We start from the raw sequence: 7,699 nt of genomic DNA on the forward strand, positions 1-7,699 counted from the left end.
AGGCAATCTTTTAAATGGAATAAATCTGGCTTTATAAAAATGCATTCCATTTGCCCCTGGGAGTTAAGATTGTTGTTTTTCTTCCTTGTTGATCGTTAGCTTGTTTGCATGTTGTTGTAAACTGGGAAAAAACATAGTCACCCACATACACAACAATCTTGGGCTACCTACTTCTGGGGAAGGGAGAAGAACTGAGTAGAATAGAGCAAGGGTTCCAAAGGAGTCTCAGCTATAATGTTTCATTTCTTTTGTTACCTAAAAACAAGTCTAAGTCAAACGTGACCAAATGTTAACATTTGTTAATTCTGGAGCATGAACAGGGTCATCCAAGCTTTGATCTAAGCTTTGAATAGTTCACCAAAAAAAATGTTTTTAATAAAAAATTAAGAAATAGAAAAAAATAAATCAACAAATTGTACTCGCTCTAAGTTTTAAATAATTAATTAAAAATATTTCATCATCAGGGTGCCTGGTTGGCTTAGTCAGTTAAGTATCTGACTCTTGATTTTGGCTCAGGTCATGATTTCTGGGTCATGGGATCAGTCCCACGGTGGGCTCCGCACTGGGCATGTAGCCTGCTGCTTCTGCAGTTTGGGATTCTCTCTCTCCCTCTCCCTTTACCCCTACCCCCAACCCCCTGCTCATGCTCTCTTTCAAAAAAAAAAAACAAAACACAAAACAACCTGTCACCAACCAGAGTTAGGAAATGTCCATTACAAGTAAAACAGGTAAAAGAGAGTTCGGTCTTCATAATTTAAAATCCAGACCTGCCAGCTTGTCTGTTTACTCTGTGATCTTGGGAAAGTCATTTAACATTCCTGGGCCTCGTGTCCCTCATCTGACAACCCAAATGTCCATCCACAGATGCATGGATAAACAAAAGGTGGCATATCCATACAATGGAATATTATTCAGTCAGAAAAAGGAATGAAGTACTGTCACCTGCTAATGTCAATGAACCCCAGAAACATCCTGCTCAGTGAAAGAAGTCAGACACGAAAGGTCACATAGTACTGAATTCCACTTAGATGAAATGTCCATGATAGGCAAATACAGGGAGATAGGAAAAAGACTGGTGGGGGCCAGGAGTTGGGAGGAAGGAGGACTAAGGAGTGACTGCTAATAGGTATGGGGTTTCTTTTGGGGGTGATGGAAATGTTTTGGAACTAGATAGAGGTGATGATTGTACAAAAAGCCACTGAATTGTACATTTTATTTTTTTTAAGATTTTATTTATTTATTTTGAGAAAGAGAGGGGGAACACCTGCAAGAGCACAGTGGGGAGGGACAGAGGCAGAGAGAAAGGGAGAGAGAGAATCTCCAGCAGACTCCGAGCTGAGTGTGGAGCCTGATGCGGGGCTCGATCTCACGACCCTGAGATCAAGACCTGAACTGAAATCAAGAGTTGGTTGTTTAACCAACTGAGCCACCCAGGTGCCCCTGAATTACACACTTTAAAATGGTTCATTTTAGGGGGCGCCTGGGTGGCACAGCGGTTAAGCGCCTGCCTTCGGCTCAGGGCGTGATCCCGGCGTGATGGGATCGAGCCCCACATCAGGCTCTTCAGCTATGAGCCTGCTTCTTCCTCTCCCACTCCCCTGCTTGTGTTCCCTCTCTCGCTGGCTGTCTCTATCTCTGTCAAATAAATAAATAAAATCTTTAAAAAAAAAAAAAAATAAAATAAAATGGTTCATTTTATGCGAACTTCGTCTCAATTTTAAAAAGGGGGAGGGCTGTGCCTTCTAGTGTTACTGAGGATGAAAGCAAACATGAATCCATATGCAAGGTCCCAGCACTGTCTGGCTGGGAGGCACCATTATTGCTCAAAGGGCCATCTCTCCCATGTGGGGGAAGGTGGGGCTGGGCTTATGTTTCACCTACGAAGTCAAGCTAGTGACTTGCCCAAAGCCACCCAGTGAATCCCCTGTGGACTTTGCACTAGAATTTGGCTTTTCCAGTCTGAGTCCAGAACAAGTTTGCTCCATTCTCCTTCTCCGACTTGATACCAGAATGGCATTTTACTGCTTATAAAATACTTTTCCCCTGGTGATTTTCTAACAGTTTGTCTTCAGAGGCTCAGCATGCCAGAATGGTGAGAGATTACGACCCTGAAGTCAGACAAATCTGGGTTCAAATCCAGGCTCTGTCACTTCTTAGCTGTGTGTCTTTGGGTGAGTCATTGAACCTCCCTGACCCTTGATTTCTCCATGTATAAAATGGAAATAATGACTTATTCTATGTATTAAGTGGGACTGAAACCAGAAGATATATATAAAGCAAGAGTTAGGTCAATGCCTAACACATTGTAAATTATCAAGAAATGATGGCTGTTAGTAGTCAAAGAAGCTACACGGGCAACGCACTTAACACATAGGGTTAAAAGTGACCGAAGAACAAAACAATTTCAAAGCCACTTTGTCACAGGCCCCAGATGCTTGAAAGCAGTGGTCTGCAACAGGGGGCATGGGAGAGGGAGTGATTTTGACTTTGCCGGGGACATACAGTGGTACTTGGAGACATCACTGAATGTCACTATTGGGGAGGGGGCATAGTTATGGCATCTAACAGGTAAAGGTCAGGGATGCTGCTAAACGTCCTACAGTACACAGGGCAGCGCCCCCCCCCCCCCGCCAGCAGACAATGATCTGGCCCAAAATGTCAACAGTGCCCAGCTTGTGAGACTCTGCACTAAAGTGAGCCTCCCATTGCTGGACTTAGTTCCAAATGACAGCGCGAGCCATTCTCCAGCTACTGGGAGAGCTTGCACAGTGAGTCACTTTGGGAAGCCAAGCAACTTTTAGCAAGGTGATAATCATCCTCATTTCTCTGTTGAGTAAGTCCAGATGGAAGTACATTTGAGGCCTTCTCAAAGGGACACACCCAACATCAACATAAACTCCATGAGGGCCGATGATGGTTCAAGAGATTTTGAAAGACCCATGGAAATCCTCCTCGTCAGACGCTTGCGGGAGCATCCCAAAGATTCTGCTCTCCCTAATCATGCCTGGAAGGCCGTGAGGACAGAGACTGGCACACAGTAAGCGCTCAATAAATGCTAGCTATTATTATCATTGTCTTCATTGCCACCTTGTTACTATTATCTCCCCAAGTACATTGGAAGTTATGTTCTCACAACAACCTTCGGAGATATGTGATATCGTCCCCATTTTGCAAATGAGGAAACAGAGACTCAGAGTAGTGATGCTGCATTTTTCATCAGCCCCCTCCCTGATCTCTAGCTGCCACTCTTACCCACAAGTCCCTTATCCCAACAGACACCAAAGGGATCTTCTTCTTTTTCTTTTCTTTTTTTTTTTAAGATTTATTTTTTTATTTTAGAGGAAGAGAGAGTATGGGGTGGGGAGGCAGAGAGGGAGAGAGCGAATGCCAAGCAGACTCCCTGTTGAGCAAGGAGCCCAATGCAGGGCTTGACCTCATAACCCCAAGAACGTGACCCAAACTGAAATCAAGAGTCAGATGTTCAACCGACTGAGCCACCCAGGCCAAAAGGGATCTTTTTCAAATGAAATCAGATCTTGGTTTTTTTTTTTAAGATTTTAGTTATTTATTTGACAGAGAGAGAGAGGGGGCACAAGCAGGGCGAGCGGCAGGCAGAGGGAGAAGCAGACTCCCTGCTGAGCAGAGAGCCCGATGCAGGATCAATTCCAGGCCCCTGGGGTCATGACCTGAGCTGATGCTTAACTGACTGAGCTACCCAGGCATCCTGAAATCAGCTCTTATTTGGGAGAAAATGCTCTCTGGGTAATAATGTACCTACTTTTTTAAAATTTTTATTTTTAAATAATCTCTATACCCAATGTGGGGCTTGAACTTACAGCCCCAAGATCAAAAGTCATATACCAACTGAGCCAGGCCAGGCAGCCCTGTTTGTAATATTTTCTGATCCAGTGTTTCTTTATGATTCAGGTGTCTTAAAAAATGAGGAGCAATGCCATGTTAGATGTTAACATTAAAGGGAAACTGAGTGAACATTATACAGGAACTCTTTGTACCATCTTTGCAACTCTCAGTAAATCCCAAATTATTTAAAAATTAAAGGCTTGTTTTAAAAAAAGAATCAGATCATGTTACTTCTCTGACTAAAACAATACAGTGATTTCCCACTAGTCTTAGAATAAAATCTGAATGTCTTCTCATGGCTTCCTAGGCCCTAGTGGTCTGGCCTTTGGCCGTTTCTTTATCCTCCCCTCCCAACACTTGCCCCTCACACTATCCTCCAGACACTTTGGCCTTCTTTCAATCTACCAACACTGGAAGATTGCTCCTGCCTCAGGGCCTTTGCACCTGCTCTTCCCTCTGTTAAGAAAGCTCTTCCTCTATGTAGTTCTTCCCATGACTCTCTTTCTTATCCTTCAGATCTTGATTCAAATGTTAAATCCTCAGAGTCCCTCTCCCATGTAGTCATGTGACCCCTTCTAATTCTCTCACAAAATTCACCACTCTCTGAAATTACCTTCTTTGACTGGCTTCTCTGTTCCTGTCTGTCTCCTCCAATAGACTGGGAGTTCCATGAGGGCAGAGGCTATGTTGGTTTGCTTACTGCTGTGTCCCCAGCTTCTTACATGGGGCCCGACACAGAGTAAGGCCTCAATGAACATTTGCCAGAAAGAATACCAGTGTCTGCTAGTAATACTACAGGACATTGAAACAAAGCTGTGGACCTTGTCAAAGGCTTTCACCCCTATTTTTTCCTATGGTTCTCTACTTTGTACAAAACCTCCAGAATACTCAGGCACGTCCAGATTTGCTGGCAAACCTCATCAACATCATTTCTTTTATCATTTAACAATAATCCTAATGCTCATTAAATTGAGATAAGGGAGAGAGAAGAGTTCACCCCCAACTTTCCAGAACAGAGTTCCAAATTATTGGTTAAGGGCCAGATGTAGCCCAGATATGTCTTGTCAGTCTCTATAGCATTTTAGAAGAATTTGAGTTCATGACCAGCCAGTTTAAAAATTGGAACTTTTAACATAAAAACCCACATGTCCAAGTTCTACTGAAAACTCGGAGGATCTGGCCACACTGCGCCTGTTTCTCACATGCCCTCAATGGATTGGAACCGGAAGTGGCTAGCTCCTTAGGCGGATGGGGTGTGGGCTCTCCAGCTCACCGCAGTCTCTATCCACTTGGCTTAATTCTTTCCTGGTGACTGAATCCTCCTCAAAGCTGAAGTACCCCTAGAAATACTACTGAGTTTCCAAATATTTTGGCCACAGCCCCTCTTACATGGAAGCTCACCATATAAAACAGATCACAGTACTGGTAGTTAATATTAAGTGCCCACTGTGTACCATGGCACTGCTCTGGTTGACGCAAGGGATGGGGGACCAGAACCAAATCCGTTCCCCGTCATCTCCAGCAGCCCCCTAAGAAAGCTCTGTGGATCCAAGGAAGAGCATTCCAAAAGCACATTTTAATCCACTGTCCTCATTATCTAAATAGGCAAAGTGAGGCGTAGAGAAGGGAACGGACACGCCACCTATTAGGCAATAGCCTTTCAGGAAAATACTTGTCTGCTATTCCTTAGGGAGGCCATTAGTATTGATAATGGGGGAAAAAGGCCGATAGGGGACCAGTTCTCTCTTCCAAGAGCTGTTTGCTGGTTTCTGGGAGCCATTCAGGCCTACTCTGTGAGTCCAAGCCATGCTCAGGCTCTCAGCCAGCTAATTCATGTAGTCATATGCCAGCAAAACTGGGCTCAAGGGGAGTTGTCCAAGGAAGAACTGTTTGTGGATAGAGGCCCTCCCTATCCCCAGTCCAGTCTGAAGTCCTCCTCCAGCCCTGATGATGTCAACGGATATTTCCTGCCATATTGTGTGTGGGAAATCATGGCACTCTTTGCGGTAGAGACGTGTTTAGATCACCCCATTGGGTTCCACATTTATGTATCAGGGTTGTGCTAGGTGTAGGGGATTCACAATGGTGGTTTGTTAAATATGAACAAGGGGTTGGTTTCCAGCTGTTCTATGCATCAGCCCTGGCTCTGCAACTTCCTAAGTGTGTGACCTTCAGAAGACAACCTAGCCTCTCTCTATCTCACTTTCTTCATCTGTAAAATGGGGATGATAGGAATAGCACATAATTCCTAGAATTGTCTTAGGGATTTGATGAGATAATTTTTGGCACATACTAAGAAAACAATTTTAGTGTTTCTTTGTTTTTTCTCCACTGCACTTATCAGAAGCTGATATTTTTATTTGCATCTTTGTTTATTGTCTGGCTTACTAGATGACTCTCCATGAGAAGGGCCTTGTCTGTCTTACTCACCCCTGCTTTCCAGTCTAGAACAATGCCTGGCACAGAGTAGGTGCTCCATAAATATTTGTCTGCTGAATGAATCGCTGTCTTTCATATTCCTGCTCTAATTGCCATTGCGATGATGCACCGTGCCCTGGAGGAGCCCAAAGTCTCATGGAAACCAGCGAGAGCCACCCTGACCTCAACAGCCAGCTGTTCACAAGTGCTGGGCATCGACTCTGAATGTCACCAACTGGGCCCTGTGCCCTAGGCTGACAAACGACACTTGTGTATCTTCTGGTGGACAGAGCTACAGCACGGAGAATGAATTTAAAAGGGGAAAGTGGAGTTAGAAGCTCAGCCAAGGCGGGGGGAGCCCTGAACCTCAACACTCCACCCCAACTCCCCCTGCCAGCAGCAAGGGAAGCAAGTCCGAGCAAGGAGCCGCCTGGGGAAAGCACCCTGCGGAGGATGGATGCCTGGGTGGTACAATCACCTCGGTGGCATTTGGGGATGGAACATGCATCCTGCGTGCCTTGAGAAACAAAATTAATTTCTCAGCGGTTGGGAAAGGGTTTTGCAAACTAAAACGCTGCAGGAGAAAACAGACAAATGTAAAGGTCAGGAAAGAGAGCATTTGCTGAATGCGGGTCGCACTTCCAAACCCAGCTAAAGGCAACGCGCAGTAACACCCCCACCCCCGCCGCCGGAGGTGGCATATTTTGGGGGCTTCTTGGAGAGAGGTGCACTTGGAGTGACAGGGAAGCCAAGGGGAACGGGCCAAAGTCTCCTAGACAATGTCTACAGAAGCCAGGGCCGCCTGCACTACCCGCACTGTCCGCCCCTACAAACTCGCTCCTCTCTTCCGGCCTCGAGCTCCGACGCGCGAAATCTGCAAATTTTCCCTTTATCTGCTTGCACACGCTTGTTCTGTTCACCTTCGTCCTGGCTGGAATCAGGGTAATCGTTCCGATGATTATATAACTTGCCGAGTTCAAGAAAGATAATCCAAAGATAGGAATGATGAAAAATTTCTGAGCGGATTAAAAAAAATTTCCCCCAAATGTAAAAGTTTCAGAAGGCACACACACACACACACACAAATATACAAATACGCATAATCCCACCACTCAGAATGATAATTGTTAACCTCTTGATTTATCTGGGAGACGACTTTTTAAATTAGTGACCAAATAAACCTTTCCCTTCCCCCGACTCCAAGCAAATTTGATTCCAAAATAAGTCAACCTACTTCTCTTTAATACTCTGTCTCCACCTCTACCCCAGATTTATCTTAGGGGGTAAATTACAGGACCCCCGAATTCCCCCGGTGGGCTTTCACATGGCCAAGTCTGCAAACGCCCGGCCTAACGAACAGAATCTGGCGGAGGCTGCAATCCTAGGAGCGCACAGCTGCATCCTCCCCTTCATCTCCAAC

The sequence above is a fragment of the Ursus americanus genome, chromosome 30, assembly GCF_024610735.1.
Source record: "Ursus americanus isolate L20-20 chromosome 30, mUrsAme1.1.p, whole genome shotgun sequence".
In the NCBI taxonomy this organism is placed as follows: Eukaryota; Metazoa; Chordata; class Mammalia; order Carnivora; family Ursidae; genus Ursus; species Ursus americanus.